Genomic DNA, 16,365 nt, shown 5'->3' on the forward strand with positions numbered 1-16,365 from the left:
TTGTTTCTTGACCCACATACAGGTTTCTCAGGAGAAAGGTAAGGTGGTCTGGTATTCCCATCTCTTTAAGAATTTTCCACATTTGACTGATCCACACAGTTAAAGCTTTCATGTAGTCAATGAAGCAGCAGCAGATGTTTTTATGGAATCCCTTGCTTTCTCTATGATCCAGTGAATGTTGACAATTCGGTCTCTGGTTTCTCTGCCTTTTCTAAACCCAGTTTGTACATCTGGAAGTTCTTGGTTCACGTACTGCTGAACCCTAGCTTGAAGGATTTTGAGCATTATCTTACTAGCATGTGAAACAAGTACAATTGTATGGTAGTTTTTACATTCTTTGGCACTGCTCTTCTTTGGGATTGGAATGAAAACTGATCTTTTCCGGTCCTGTGGCCACTGCTGAGTTTTCCAAATTTGCTGTGCTGCCATATTGAGTGCAGGACTTTCACAGCATCATCTTTTAGGATTTGAAATAGCTCAGCTGGAATTCATCACCTCCACTAGCCTTGTTTGTAGTAAGGCTTCCTAAGACCCACCTGACTTCAGAGTCCAGGATATCTGGCTCCAGGTGAGTGACCACACCACTGTAGTTATCTGGGTTATTAAGACCTTTTTTGTATAGTTCTTCTATTAGGTTGCACCAACCTAATACATTCCTAAATCCTTGTTGTGGCCTACACCATGACATTCCTTCCAATCTCTGTGACTTTATCCCCTATAATGCCAGCCGCACTCGTTCCTAGCCTGAGGGGCTTCCCTGTGGTCCCAGCACACTCCCGCCTGCCTCCGGGCTTACTGTGCCCTTTGCCTTGGATACTGTTTCCCCTGTTTGCATGGCTCCCTTCTCACTTCATTCCAGCTCTGCTCAAATGTCACATCATTACTCCTGAAGCCTTCTATCTCCATCCAACATAGAATAGCATCCTCCCTACATCCCTTGTCTATTAACAGTAGAGAAATGTGCTAATAGAACCAGGGAAGGGGATAGACAGGTAGGTGATGGAGTAAGGGTAAATATAAATACATCATTATAGAAATATATATTATACAGAAAAATATCTTGTTTATCACCTGTCACTCCCACTACAATATAGGTACCAGGAGAGCAGGGGCTTTGCTTTGTTCACTGCTATATCCCCGGCACTTTAAACAGTATTACGCACACAAGGTTCAGTGAACAGCAGTGGGATGAATGAATAATGGGCACTCTATCCTTTCATGCTGGCTGACTGATTACTTTTCAGTCCCTAGCTTGGAGCCATTTCTCTCATGACTCTTGATCTCTTTTTTTTACACTTAAGTCTCAAGTCACTCCATAGTTCCAGACAGAAAATGTCTTCAAACCGCCTGAATCCCAACTCAGGGGACAATGGAAGGATCTGCCTGAAGAATTTCTCTGGATGTAGCTGCTTTCCCGTTGGACCCAACCCCTTCCCCATCAATCCTGAGTCCCCTGACTCCAGTGAATCCCCTCTTCTTTCTACACCATCAGAAATAGGTGGGGGCTAGCAATGTCTCACATGTTTGATAACTAATGCCCCAAATGTTAAATGACCTCATCCAGCTGCTGACTATGTAGGGCAGCCATAGAACAGCATCTCCAGGCCTCTATCATCTTGGCTTTCACACAGAGCTGTTACCACGACAATAACAAACCTCCCCTATCTTTTAGCCCCCACTTCTAACTCTACCCCAAGATTCTATGTCCACGATGCAGTCTGTGAGAATGACCTGAGGAGACCTGACCTCCCGGCGCCCACACCTCCTAATTCTGATCTCTGTGGCTGCCCATCACTCTGTCCTGCTGGACTCCAAGCAGCCCCACTATTTACCTCCCCAGAGCCCAAGTCCTGGGAGCACCTGACGACAGAGGCTAATATCCTCAGAGTGACCCACCGTGTATGACTCAACGGCAGCAGAGCTTTTGACCACTCCTCTCAGTGAAGAACTTTGTGTAAGCAGGACATTACCTCAAAATGTCCCCAAACTGAGAAAAATCAAAGGACAAATCCTTAAAGCCTGAATGGTGCTTCTTGGAAGTAAGTCAAGGTGCTCTGGAGCCAAGTTTGGGATCATAAGTGGCCAGCTTTACTGTTCTTCTGAGGTTGTAAAGACACCAGGAAGGGGGCTGTTGCTTCTACAATCTCAGATGCTGCCACCTTGGGAATTGATAAAGGTATTCCAATTCTGCAAGAGGGCAACTTTTTCTGCTTAGGTGCCTGTCTGGGATTCTGGCCTCATTTGAAGGAGGGAGCTAGGACCCAAGAGATTGGGAGGCTATGGCTGGGGCAGATGGAAGAGGCAGAATGGCTCCAGCTTGTTATAGGCACCTCATTACACATGTCAGAGGCTGGCTCCCTCTGAAGCCCTGCTCAATCAGTGGTGGCTGAATGATTCCCCCCACACCCCTAATTCCATTGAAATGCAATGTGTCGGGGGATCTTCCTCTTTTTTTTTTTTTATTTTTTAGCTATAATGAGTTTTTCTATGACTGCCATGCCAGAACCTTTATCTCTGAGGAAAAGCAATAACAACAAAATTATGTAGACAGGAAGTATGCAGATGTCCAACAGGAGATATGACACTATTATATGCAATGGTGAAGAAATTAAAATGTTTATGCACACATGTCATCAAATCACCTTAGAATCCTCCTTTCACTTTCACATACACCCAGCCTGTGGAGCTTTGGTCATATTCATTCACCTACAGCAGACAAATGGATAGAGTGGATGTCAGAATAAGTCCTCTTACCTAGCAACATAACCAGGAATGGAGAGGATCTGAACCCAGAATCTTACCACCTGTATACCCTGTCCCCCACCTGCTTTTTATTCCTGATCACTCTAAGTTGTACCAGTCATTTAAGAAACAACTTCTTGACTGATGTTCATTATAATGTATGATCAAGAAGAAACTCCTATTCTATCAGAAGGGCTTTCTAAGCATGATAGAAAACTAGAAATGATACAAAACTAGAAAAAAACCCTGGTGGTAGACTGGAAAAGAATTTGCCTACCAATGCAGGGCTTGGTCCCTAGTCTGGGAAGCTTCCACATGCCACAGAGCAACTTCTGAGTCCCCAGGCCACAGCTACTGAAGCCTGCATGCCCAAGAGCCCACGTACCACAACTACTGAGCCCTTGTGCTGTAACCACTGAAGCTTGTGAGCCTAGAGCCCACGCTCTGCAAGAAGAGAAGCCACCGCATGAGAAGCCCGTGCAACAAAGAGTAGTTCCTGCTTGCTGCAACTAGAGAAAGCTCATGAGCACCAATGAAGACCCAGCAAATCAAAAAGAATGTTCTCTCATCATGAAATGATGCATATATACGACTACTTGCGTGAGTGTGTGCTAAGTTGTTCTAGTCATGTTCGACCCTTTGCAACCCTGTGGACTGTAGCCTGCCATGCTATGGTCTACTCTGTCTATGGGATTCTCCAGCCAAGAATAGTGGAGTGGGGTCACCATGCCCTCCTCTGGGGGAATCTTCCCGATCCAGGGGTCAAACCTGCATCTCTTACATCTCCTGCATTGGCAGGCGAGTTCTTTACCACCAGTGCCACCTGGGAAGCCCCAAGGTATGTAGTATATGTCATCTTTTTGTGGGAAAAAATGAAGTGGGAGAATAGGTGTACATATTTAGCTGTATACAAAATAGCTATGTAAAGATACACACAAAACTTGTACTGTTGGTTGTGCTGAGCAAGGGAGCTAGGCAGCAGATGTGAGGGAGATGTTTTACACGTATACTTTAAAATTCCTAAATTTTGAACCATGTGAACGTATTACCTGTTCAAAAATTTTAAAGCAATTATTTTTGTTTTTTTAAATATCAATTAATTTAATCATTAACTTATAAAAAATTAAGATCTTGAATAAAAATCTCTTTAATAAAAGCTGCAAGTAATATTTAAATAAAACATTATTCTTAACTCGCAGTTGAATAAGGGAGAAAACAATGGAGAGTGTGAGAAAGCAGGAGATAAAGATGCCATCCAGGAGACTAAGGGGAGGTGATGGGGAATGAGGCAGGAGATGACAAGGAAAGAGGAATGCATAGACAGACTCACAAGTTAGGGAAAGAGGCAAGGACAGGGGCAGCTGTAGTAGGTGCTGCCCTGGGTGAAAATGCTGCTACTGCACTTTGCCATCCACTTCTGGATGTGTTTCAGACCAAACTGTCCTTTGTTACTACTGCTCTTTGAGACTGAGTTTATTTTTCCATGGACTTCGTGGGGTTTCTCTTGTATATAAGGAATTGACAAAGGTTTGAGAAATTTACTTAGGAAACATGGAGGTCCTCTGACCCCACCAGAGAAAATAAACAAGTGTAAAGTGGTACTTAAGGGAGGATAAAATAACTGTGACTTCATGATTTGACAGGCAGTATCAATAATATGAATTGTGGCTATTCAGTGAGTTTATTGGATTTACCTGTATGTGTGTACACAGGTATATGTGTATTATAAGGGGTGAGAATAACTTATAATGCCACACAATTTATTCCAGTACATTTTGCTTCCTTATTAATAACGATGACTGTTCCCATAACACTTGAAACAAACCTCCACTCTAGAAGGTATCCACTACACTAGAATGGTTTACTTAAGTATTTTCTCTTGTGCACTAGTCCATGAATTTTCTGAGAGCAGTGGGGTTTATCTTTCTTATTCTCATATTCCCAAACCTAGAACATCATAGGTGATCACTGCTGAATTTAATTCAATTCAAATTGCTAGCAGTTAGCAGTTATGCTTGGTTTCAGGCAATGAAGTCCCAACAAACGGTGGCGTAAACAAGATGTGACTTACAGGCAGCAGGCCAGCGTTAGCGCAACGTCTGCTGGGGCTCATCAAACACCTGGCCGTTTCGCTTTTTCTGCTCCCCAACCTGGTATTCTGCGGTTCTTTTCTTGGGGAAAGAGGCTGCTCCAGGTGCCGCACTCACAGCACAAAGGGCAGGAGGTCAGCAAGGTGCAATCGCTCAATGGCCAGCCCCAGTGAGGTCTGCTCACATCTTGCTGGCCAGAAGTGGATCACGTTGCCCGTCCTGACTGCAATGGAATCTGGGAAGCTGAATGGTTTAATTGAGGGCACAGCTGCAGCTTACAGTAAAATCAAGGTTCTCTTGGTATGGAAGAAGGGGATAATGAACAGGAGTGTTGGTCACAAATGTATAAAGGCCAAAAATACAAACATATTTCCAATTCTGATACCTCCCTCTCATCAACAATGTTTCTCCTTGTCTATAGATTCTCAGTGGTAATGGTCCATGCTCTTGCAAATCCTAGCCAGCTCAACTGGACTATAGAATCTCAGAGGCCCTGCATCACCTCCCTCCTATCTACCCACTTTCCCAGGAGTGATGTTCCTGGCATCTTTTAAGACTCTAAAATAACATAAGTACTTGGGGATGGGGTGGGGCAGTACATTCTCTGGACTCCATGGGAGTCTTCAGGGTTGAGGGCTGGATATTCCTGAGGAGCAGAATTGGATGCAAATTCCTTCTCACTCTGCTGCTTTTCTGCAATACCAGCCCCCCTCCCCTCAACACAGCAGTCCTCTGTGGATTGTATCATGGGATTGTCTCCATCAGTGCATTTCTTACAAACATCTGGCGGTACAGCCTTGTCTGTTCCAATGCTCTGAGTCCTCTCAGACCACAGGCGTTCTCCTGGATAGTCAAGTGATCTTTCCCCTGAGTCTGAGGAGGAAATCTGTGCTGGTCTCCTGAGCGGCTTTCTGAGCAGTGGAAAGTTGTTTATTCCACATAATTAATGGACAGAGAAACTGAGCCTAATTTATTTTACTCATAGGAATGCAAGTCTGTTCTTTCAGGAGAAGAATGTGTGTCTTTGCCTCACCCAAGTCGACTCACAATTTCCAAAAGGCATAGATACACTTGGGTCAAAGGTGAGGGGAAGGAGCAGTTTTCAACCTAAAAGGGAAATTAAACATATTTTAAAAAGAAATCATGTTTCTGTTTTGGTCTTACCATTTTAAGCTCTTTGTGTGATCATCTAAAATTGTTATTGAAAGGCATTTAATGAAGATTTTGGATTATGGCTATGTGTTACAAATTAGATTTCTGTGGCCTTTCAGAATTTTCTAGCTAGCTCTTTTAGGAACTTAACATCCTTTAACTTATCTTGATCATTGGATTTTACTCACACATCTGAAGCTAAATAGGGAACAGTACATTTCAAATGCCTGCCTGCTGTATACAGAGTGGTGTGCTGAGGACTGTGGTAAATGACAAAGGCTGTGGCTCTGAGACCCTGTCAAACTGCATTTGCAAAACTCTTTGCAGATGAGTTTTACGAATTCTTAAGAGCAAATCAGCAAAACTCATGTCTTTCTCAGCAAAGGTCATTGATTCCACACTGCTAGTAGTCACATGTTTGTGTAGTGGAAAAGGGGATAGTGGAATGGGAAAAGCATGGGCTTCATACCCAGGCATATGTCTGGATTCCAGCTCTGCTGCTGTATTAGAAAAGTTACCCCTAACAAGGAACCTCTCTTTGCTTGATTCTTCATCATAATCCTGCCTTGCAGGATTGTTGTTACGGGATGTACAGTTCTTGTCTCATGGCAAGGTATTTAGTAAATGACGGTCATCATTCACATATAAAGCTTCTCCCAATGTTGAGCTTCCTCTGAAACCTGCTAAACTCAGATCAAGGTGGAAATTGGCCTTAGTGCTACCTTCCATGACATGAATTCTATTATCACTGTCTTGGTATGGCATCTCTTCTCTCTCACTTCCAGTTACTCTGCCTGCAATAGTTTCTCCCAGCCAGACATTGACTCCTCCAGGAAACTTCCCTTGAGCACCAGGACTGGGTTAGTTGCCTGAGTGCTCCCACAGTCCCCTGGGCTCACCTCCATGGCAGCTCATAACTGACAGCAGTCTAATTGTCTGCCTGCTCTGGGGGCTGCATTTTGCTTTCTTTTGACAGGGTAAAAGTCACGATAGCTGCTCTCCTCTTTTAATCAGCTTTATCGAGGTATAGTTAAAAATCCCATAAAATCCACTCACTTTTCAGTCTATAATATAATGGGTTCTCAGTAATTTTACAGAGTTGTGCAGTTATCACCACAATCAAGTATTAGAACAACTTATTGCTGTTGTTCAGTTGCTCAGTCATGTCTGATTCTTCGCAACCCCATGGACTGTAGCACTCCAGGCTTCCCTACCTTCACTATCTCCTGGAGCTTGCTCAAACTCATGTCCATTGAGTCAATGATGCCATCCAACCATCTCATCCTCTGTTGTCCCCTTCTCCTCTTTCCCAGCGTCAGGGTCTTTTCCGATGAGTCAGTTCTTCACATCAGGTGGTGAAAGTACTGAAACTTCAGCTTCAGCATCAGTCCTCGCAATGGATATTCAGTGTTGATTTCTTTTAGGATTGATTGGTTTGATCTCCTTGGTGTCCAAGGGACTCTCAAAAGTCTTCTCCAGCAACACAGTTCGAAAGCATTAATTCTTCAGCCCTCAGACTTCTTTATGGTCCAACTCACACGACTGCTGGAAAAACAATAGTTTTGACTAGATGGATCTTTGTCAGCAAAGTGATGTCTCTGCTTTTTAATACGCTGTCTAGATTTGTCATAGCTTTTCTTCCAAGCAGCAAGCATCTTTTAATTTCAAGGCTGAAGTCACCATCTGCAGTGATTTTGGAGCCCAAGAAAATAAAGTCTATTTGCCATGAGGTGATGGGACCAGATGCCATAACCTTAGTTTTTTGAATGCTGAGTTTTAAGTGGGCTTTTTCACTCTCCACTTTCACCTTCAACAAGAGGTTCTTTAGTTCCTCTTTGCTTTCTGCCATTTCGGTAATGTTATCTTTCTGTTGGAGGTTATTGATACTTCTCTTGGCAATTCCAGCTTGAGCTTCATCCATCCTAGCATTTCACATGATGTACTCTGCATATAAGTTAAATAAACATGGTGACAAAATACAGCCTTGACATACGCCTTTCCCAAATTTGAACCAGTCAGTTGTTCCATGAGGGGTTCTAACTGTTGTTTCTTAACCTGTATTTAGGTTTCTCAGGAGGCAGGTAAGGTGGTCTGGCATTCCCATCTATTTAAGAATTTTCCATTTTGTTGTGATCCACACAGTCAAAGGCTTTAGTGCAGTCAAGAAGCAGAAGTAGATTTTTGTTTTGGAATTCCCTTGCTTTTTCTATGATCCTGTGGATGTTGGTAATTTGACTTCTGGTTCCTCTGCCTTTTCTAAATCCAGCTTTTACAACTGGAAGTCCTCAGTTCACAAACTGTTGAAACCTAGGTTGAAGGATTTTGAGCATGACCTTCTTAGGATGTGAAATGAGTGCAATTGTGTGATAGTTTGAACATTCTTTGGCACTGCTCTCCTTTGGTATTGGAATGAAAACTGATCTTTTCCAATCCTGTGGCCACTGCTGAGTTTTCCAGATTCGCTGGCATATTGAGTGCAGCACTTTCACAGCATCATCATAGCTCAGCTGTAATTCCATCACCTCCATGAGTTTTTTTCATGGTAATGCTTCCTAAGACCCACTTGACTTCAGATTCCAAGATGTCTGGCTCCAGGTGAGTGATCACACCATCATGGTTATCCGGGTCATTAAGATCTTTTTTGTACAGTTCTTCTGTGTATTCTTGCCACATCTTCTTAATATCTTCTGCTTCTGTTAGGTCTATACTATTTTTGTCCTTTGTAGTGCCCATCTTTGTATGAAATATTCCCTTGGTATCTCTAATTTCTTGAGGAGATCTCTAGTCTTTCCCATTCTATTGTTTTCCTCTATTTCTTTGCATTGTTCACTGAGGAAGGCTTTCTTATCTCTCTCCTTGCTATTCTTTGAACTCCACATTCAGATGGGTATATCTTTCCTTATCTCCTTTGCCTTTTGCTTCTCTTCTTTTCTTGGCTATTTGTAAAGCCTCCTCAGACAACCATTTTGCCTTTTTGCATTTCTTTTTCTTGGGAATGGTCTTGATCACTGCCTCCTATGTGATGTCATGAACCTCCTTTTATAGTTCTTCAGGCACTCTGTCTTTCAGATCTAATCCCTTGAATCTATTTGTCACTTCCACTGTATAATCGTAAGGGATTTGATTTAGGTCATACCTTGAATGGCCTACTTTCTTCAGTTTAAGTTTGAATTTGGCAATAAGGAGTTCATGATCTGAGCCATAGTCAGCTTCTGGTCTTGTTTTTGCTGACTGTATAGAGCTTCTCCATCTTTGGATGCAAAGAATATAATCAATCCAAAGTCAGTATTGACCATCTGGTGATGTCCATGTGTAGAGTTGTCTCTTGTGTTGTTGGAAGAGGATGTTTGCTATGACCAGTGTGTTCTCTTGGCAAAACTCTGTTAGCCTTTTCCCTACTTCATTTTGTACTCCAAGGCCAAATTTGCCTGTGACTCCAGGTATCTCTTGACTTCCTACTTTTGCATTTCAGTCCCTTATGATGAAAAGGACATCTTTTTTTGGTGTCTAGAAGGTCTTATAGGTCTTCATAGAACCATTCAACTTCAGCTTCTTTGTCATTAGTTGTTGGGGCATAGACTTGGATTATTTTGATACTGAATGGTTTACCTTGGAAACGAACTGAGATCATTTCGTCATTTTTGAGACTGCACCAAGTACTGAATTTCAGACTCCTTTGTTGACTATAAGGGCTACTCCATTTCTTCTAAGGGATTCTTGCCCACAGTAGTAGATATAATGGTCATCTGGGTTAAATTCACCCATTCCAGTCCATTTTAGTTCACTGATTCCTAAAATGTTGATGTTCACTCTTGCTATCTACTGTTTGACCACTTCCAATTTGCCTTGATTCATGGACCTAACATTCCACGTTCCTATGCAATATTGTTCTTATAGCATTAGACTTTACTTGCACCACCAGACTCATCCACAACTGGACATCATTTCTGCTTTGGCTCAGCCTCTTTATTCCTTCTGGAGCTATTTCTTGGCTATTAGAACAGCTTTACCACCCTCAAAGCGACCCCTTGTACCCATTTGCTGTCACCCCATTCCTTAGCCCCAGGTAACCAGTAATCTACTTTCTATCTTGATAGATTTATCTTTTCTGGGCATTTCATATAAGTGGAGTTATATAATATGTAATTTTTTGTACCTCAACTTCACTTATCATGAAGTTTTTGAGTTTTATACACATTGTAGTCTGTGTCTGTAGTTTGTTCCTTTTTCTTGGTATACAGTATTCTCTTGCATGCACACACAGGACTCTGTTCTTTGGACTAGTATCCTGTGGCTACTTCAGTGCCTGCTTATCACAGTAAAAACTGAGAAAATGTTTGTTGCTTGAATTAGGTTCACAATATGATATTATTAAAGTTGGTCTAAAGTCTTAGTGCACACACAAATGAGGGGGGCAGACAAAACACACAGATGTCTTTGCCATGTTTTGGCAATATCAAGGCAATAACTAGAGGGACTCCTCAGTGGCTTCTTACCTTAATGCTTCACCTTGAGTAAATTTTTAAAATTCTGAAGTGAGAAACACCACTTCTTCCACTCTCTTTGACCTTGCCTAAGGTCATTCTCATTCTCCATGCCAAAACTAAATGCTCATATTTGTCCCAATACATACTGGATATCTCATAAGTATTTATTCACTTACTCAACACACTCACCTGTTGTGTACATTATTTTAGGTGCTTGGGATACTTCAGTGAACAAAATAGACAAAAGTCTCTACTTTCTTCCTGATGAATGTTTCCCCAACATCAGTAATATTTAAGGATCTGGCCCACAAAAACTTTAACATGTTTTTAAAAAATCATTATACATGATGTCAAAAAACATAAATAAATTGCTCACATAGGAGGAGATATGGAAAATTACTCAACACAAAGAAAATAGATCAGCCTCAGTAACAGTGACACAAATTAAAATATAAACAATTTCATAGAAGTTATAATTGTAGAAACATGCAATTTAAATTATAAAAAAGAAATGTAAATTATTATATGCAATGTAGATAGAGATACAGAAACCCAAAAATGCTCAGAAACTGCTGATACTATTATAAATGAGTTGGGTCTTTGGAAATAGATCACATCACTGATTTAGAAATTTAATTTTTTTCAACAATGTCCAAAGGAAGTAAATTAGGGGGAAAGTTATACCAGTGCTATTAATAAGAGGAAAACACCAACATATTCCAAATGTCCCACCATTTGTGAATAAGAAAGATATCTAAGATACCATAGGATAGAATGCGCTTATCTACTAAAAACAATAAGAAAATCGTACACTCTGTGATATATAGAATGTATACACAAAATAACAGATAAAACAAAGAATGAAAAAATATCATGTAAGAACTGGTTATAGCTGAATAAAACATGTATCAGAAAGGAGCAGAAAGCGAGACACATGTTTGTATTTTAGAATTGTCTCTTGACATATACAACAGATTTTTAAAACTCAGTAGCCATTCTTCCCTGCCCCACCCCTCCAGCCCCATCTTACATGACAAAGCCTGATTTCCTTGCAAAATATAGTCTTCATTTCTACCTCTTTTTCTAGTTCTTTTCATAAGTAAATCAAAAGGACATTATTCTTCTCCTTAGGTGCTGCTCCCAGGCCTAGCATAGATTCCCATGAACTATAGAACAGCAAAGTAGAAAGGACCTAGAGACAGAACAATCCACTTTTATACTGAGGCAGGAATTGCCGTCCATAGAGGGGAGGATCTTGCCTAAGATCTCCCAGATATTTAGTGGCCAGGATAGTATAAAACATAAGTCTCAATCTTTTTCACCACCTAACACAGTCCCTGGTACATAATAGGAAACCAAGATAATATGCTGAATGACAGACTGACTTTTATAACAGATAATTGATATTCCAGAATTCACCAAAATGCCCACATCCTGGGGTTCTTGGCTCTGGATACCCAGTTGAGAGTCAACATCTGTATGAAAGATTTGAACTCATTGAGCAGAACCAAATACCAAACCAAAACAACAAAACCAAAAACCAACAAAAAAACAAGAAAAGGAAACCTAAGCAGTATTCTTCCTTGGTAGAAGGCCGCTATTCCACTAAAATACGTGGAATAGTCCTAATTTTAATGGGTGTGCCTGCCATCCTGCAGATTTGGGTCCTGGACCAGTTTAAGGCTACGGGTTTATTTTGGTTTGTTTAGGCAGCCTGCTATGGCATCTTTCTGTTATGGTTGATAACTGTGTCTGGTTGAGTCAACCCTTGGATTCTTATTTGGATTAGAATATAATGCTCATTATCTTATTTTCAGAGGAAGCAGAGCTGGTATAGAAGGTCTATAGAGAACCCTGGGGGGTGGATACACTGACATCTCTCACTGCAGAACTGGGGCAATATGAGTTTAAAAAAAAAAAAACTGAGATGGAAAAGGGCATCTGGCTTCTTGTGTTTGTTTTGGAAGAAGCGTAGACTGGAGGGGGGAGGGGGCAGATTTCCATTCTAATGAGTGGTGTGATCCTGGGCAAGTCACTCTGATCTCTGTTTCTCCAAGGGTAAATGGCAAACATGACTAAGAGGTTTAGAGGTAGTAACAGATATGAAAAAAAAATTTTTTTAATATAAAGTACTATACAAACTAGTAGTGGTAATGATGGTCGTTGGGATTGAATTCATCATGGGCAATAATTTTAAAAAGAAGTAGTTGGTGTGATGCCATTTCTTTTGAAATGATGGTGAGTAGAAGAGAGTAGGGCTTCCCTGGTGGCTCAGTGGTAATCTGCCTGCAATGCAGAAGACGGATTAGATCCCTGGGTCGGGAAGATTCTCTGAGGAGGGCACGGCAACCCACTCCTGTATTCTTGCCTGGAGAATTACATGGACAGAGGAGCCTGGTGGGCTTCAGTCCATGGGGTCGCAAAGAGTCAGACATAACCAAAGCGACTAATCAGCAGCAGGAGAGAGTGACCAGAGGAGGCCATGCTTATTAACAGGAAGGGAAAGGCTGTGATGACAGGTTTTATACAACAAGGAGAAAGAAAAATCTTTGGCTGGTTTCCTCTTATCCATTCATCTACTTTCCAGCCACCTCTAAACACTAACTAGTCATGAACTTTGGCCAAAGTTTTCGTCTCCCTGCTTCATTGTCCTTTCCCTAATAGTGTTCATCATGGGACTTTCAAATAGCTGTGTTGAATAGAAAGGACAACAGATCTGAGAGCCTGGGTGTGGCTGGGAGTACCCCACACATTAGCTGCGTGACCTGGACAGGTTTTTTCTACCCCTCACCCCAGGTGTCCTCATCTGTAGCCAAGGGAAGAACAACCTGTTTAACTGGCCATGCGCTCTTTACAAACTGCAATGTGCATTACAAATGCCTTTTGTAGTGATTTCTTAGCCTCTTTTGGCCTCAGTTTCTGCATTTGTCAAATAGGAACAATATGGGTCTCAGAATGTGAAGCTGGGACCCTTATCTATCTTGGTGGTGGTGGTTTAGTCGCTAAGTCATATCTGCCTCTTTGCAACCCCATGGACTATAGCCTGCTAGGCTCCTCTGTCCATGAGATTCTCCATGCAAGAATACTGGAGTGGGTTGCCATTTCCTTCTCCAGGGCATCTTCCTAACCCAAGAATTGAACCCTGCACTGCAGGCAGATTCTTTACCGGCTGAGCTATGACGAAAGCCCCCTGCATATAACAGTGTCACATTACTGCTCACCCAGATGAAATCTACAGGCTCCAGGTTTCCACCGCAGACTGGGATATGTGACATTCTTTCTTGTGCTCAGTTGCTCAGTTGTGTCAGACTCTTTGCGACCCCATAGACTGTATCCTGCCAGGCTCCTCTGTCCATGGAATTTTCCAGGAAAGAATACTGGAGTGGGTTGCAAATTCCTCCTCCAGGGGATCTTCCTGACCCAGGGATTGAACCCATTCTCCTGCATCTCCGGCATTAGCAGGCAGATTCTTTTATCACTGTACCACCTGGGAAGACCAGCATTCTTTCTATCCCATTGTTAAATTTCACCTTTAGAGAACTGGCAATTTCCTTGATAAGCTAAGGCTCTCCCACAGTTGACCTGACCACCCCTGTCTTACCAGAGCTTCCCACTTTAGGAAGCTGAAAGCTTCATGTGACACAAGAAGCTCTTAAAGCCAAGGGGCTTTAGGTAGGCCACCAACTCTAGATAGTCTGGCCATGATGATTAGAGGGAGATTTGGGACGAGATGAAAAAGCCAGGTGGATGGTGACAACTGGGAAGACACTAAGAAGGCGCTTTTGGACCTGTGCCACTAACAGCCCTGGGGAGGCCGAGCAAGAGGAGGGGCTGTGTCCCTGGGGCCTGCTGGCTCCTGTCTCCCCTCCCAAATGGATAGCCCCTTCCATTCAATCCACATGCGTCTGTCCTCTGCCTCTTGAGTGTGTCTGAAACTGGAAAACATCTGTACTAGTTTCATCGGGGTGTGATTTATAAGGACTCCCTGCCGGCCCCTCTCCCTTCTCCTCCTCTTCACCTCTGGGGCCTGGGGGTTTGGGTTTTTGTTTTTTTTTTTTTTTACACAGGCTTGTGTTTCTTGAGACTGGATCACCTTGATTTATTATGCCCTAGACTCATTAACAAAAGACTCTGGGACAGGTCATTTATTTTGTGAGTGGCGATTTCCTGTCCTACCCCAGCCCTGCTCGGCAGGGGCCTAGGGGAGCACAGACTTATATGAGCTGCACTGTCACCATGGGAGAACAGGCTCAAACACAAGAGGATCAGAGGGCAGAAAGCGTCTCTTAAGAGTCTTTCTTCTCACTTTAATGCCTTCCTTTACCGTCCCTTTAGACAGTTCTTTCTCCTTTTCCTCCTCCAGCAAATGGGTCAAAGTTTAGCAAGTAAGTTGTGGGGTTGCCTTATGAAAGGATCAAACACTGACCTTTCTTTATTTTATATTTGAATTGTTTAACATTTATATACAAAATATTACATATATGTGTATATATATATATATATATATATATATATACATATATATGGGCTTTCCTGGTTGCTGTTATTCAGTTGCTAAGTCATGGCCAACTCTTTGTGACCCTATGGACTGTAGCCCTTCAGGCTGCTCTGTCCATGGGACTTCCCAGACAGCAGTACTGGGGTGGGTTATCATTTCCTTCTCCAGGGAATCTGCCCAACCCAGGGATCAAATCTGTGTCTCTAGCATTGGCAGGTGGATTCTTTACTGCAGAGACACCAAGGAATATATATATATATGGGCTTCCTTGGGAGCTCAGTGGTGAAGAATCCACCTGCAATGTCAGAGACATAGGTTTCATCCCTGGGTCAGGAAGATGCCCTGGAGAAGGAAATGGCAACCCACTCCAGTATTTATGCCTGAGAAATCCCACGGACAGAGAAGCCTGGCTGTTACGGTCCATGGGGTCGCAAAGAGTCAGACATCTTAGCAACAAAACAACAACAAATACATATTACTCTATATGTGGGATACTAGTGGGCACCCAAGCTAAGCATGAATTAATTAAACTTATGTTCACTATGGTCGATATTTTTGTAGGGCGGGCCCTTAATAAAATTATACATTCATGTTTGGGCATTAAAAAACAGAGTTGTTAATAATTTGGAGATAGACCATCAGGCAAAAATACAACTATTCAAGATTTTCAGATAGGACTTCAGGGGGAAGATGAATGAAACTGGCATTATTTAGCCTGAAGATCAGAGGCTGAAGAATGATTTATTAACTGTTTCCAGGTCTCTAGAAGGTAGTTATATATAGGAATGATGGTGACCAGCTGTTTTTCTGACTGCACTAAGGATAGAATGGAGGAAGTGGAATTAAAGTATAGCAAAGTGACATGAAAGTGAGTGGCCATGGCTAAAGTCTGTTAAGAAAGATGTGCTGCTTCTATAAGGTTGTAAGTCCCATTTTATAGATTAAAGAATGAAGGTTTAGAGAAGTTAAGCAATTTGCCCAAAGTCACACAGTAAAGGACATGACAGAATCAGGTCTAGCTGACTCCAGTGTATGAGAAGTTTGGCTTATAGAACAAAGACATTAGCCAAAACAAACAATCTTACCTAGTTCCCTCCTAGATTGATTTGTGTTGAGAGTTTGATCAGAAACGGTTTGATCCTGAAGGCTGCATTCTTAACCTCATGGCTTAGAATTAGGCGTTCAGATTCCCTACTTCCTCCCACCCACCCATGGAGGAACTTTTGCTCTGAGGTCGCTGACTCGACATTGCTTCTTGCTGCCTAGGTTATAAGAAGTACTGACAACTGAAAATAGTGTTCTGGTGTTCAGTCAATTTGTCCTGTCCGACTCTTTGTGACCCCATGGACTGAAGCATGCTAGGCTTTCCTGTCCTTCACCATGTCCCGGAGCTTGC

This window comes from Oryx dammah, unplaced genomic scaffold (assembly GCF_014754425.2).
Source record: "Oryx dammah isolate SB20612 unplaced genomic scaffold, SCBI_Odam_1.1 HiC_scaffold_2, whole genome shotgun sequence".
Classification (NCBI taxonomy): Eukaryota; Metazoa; Chordata; class Mammalia; order Artiodactyla; family Bovidae; genus Oryx; species Oryx dammah.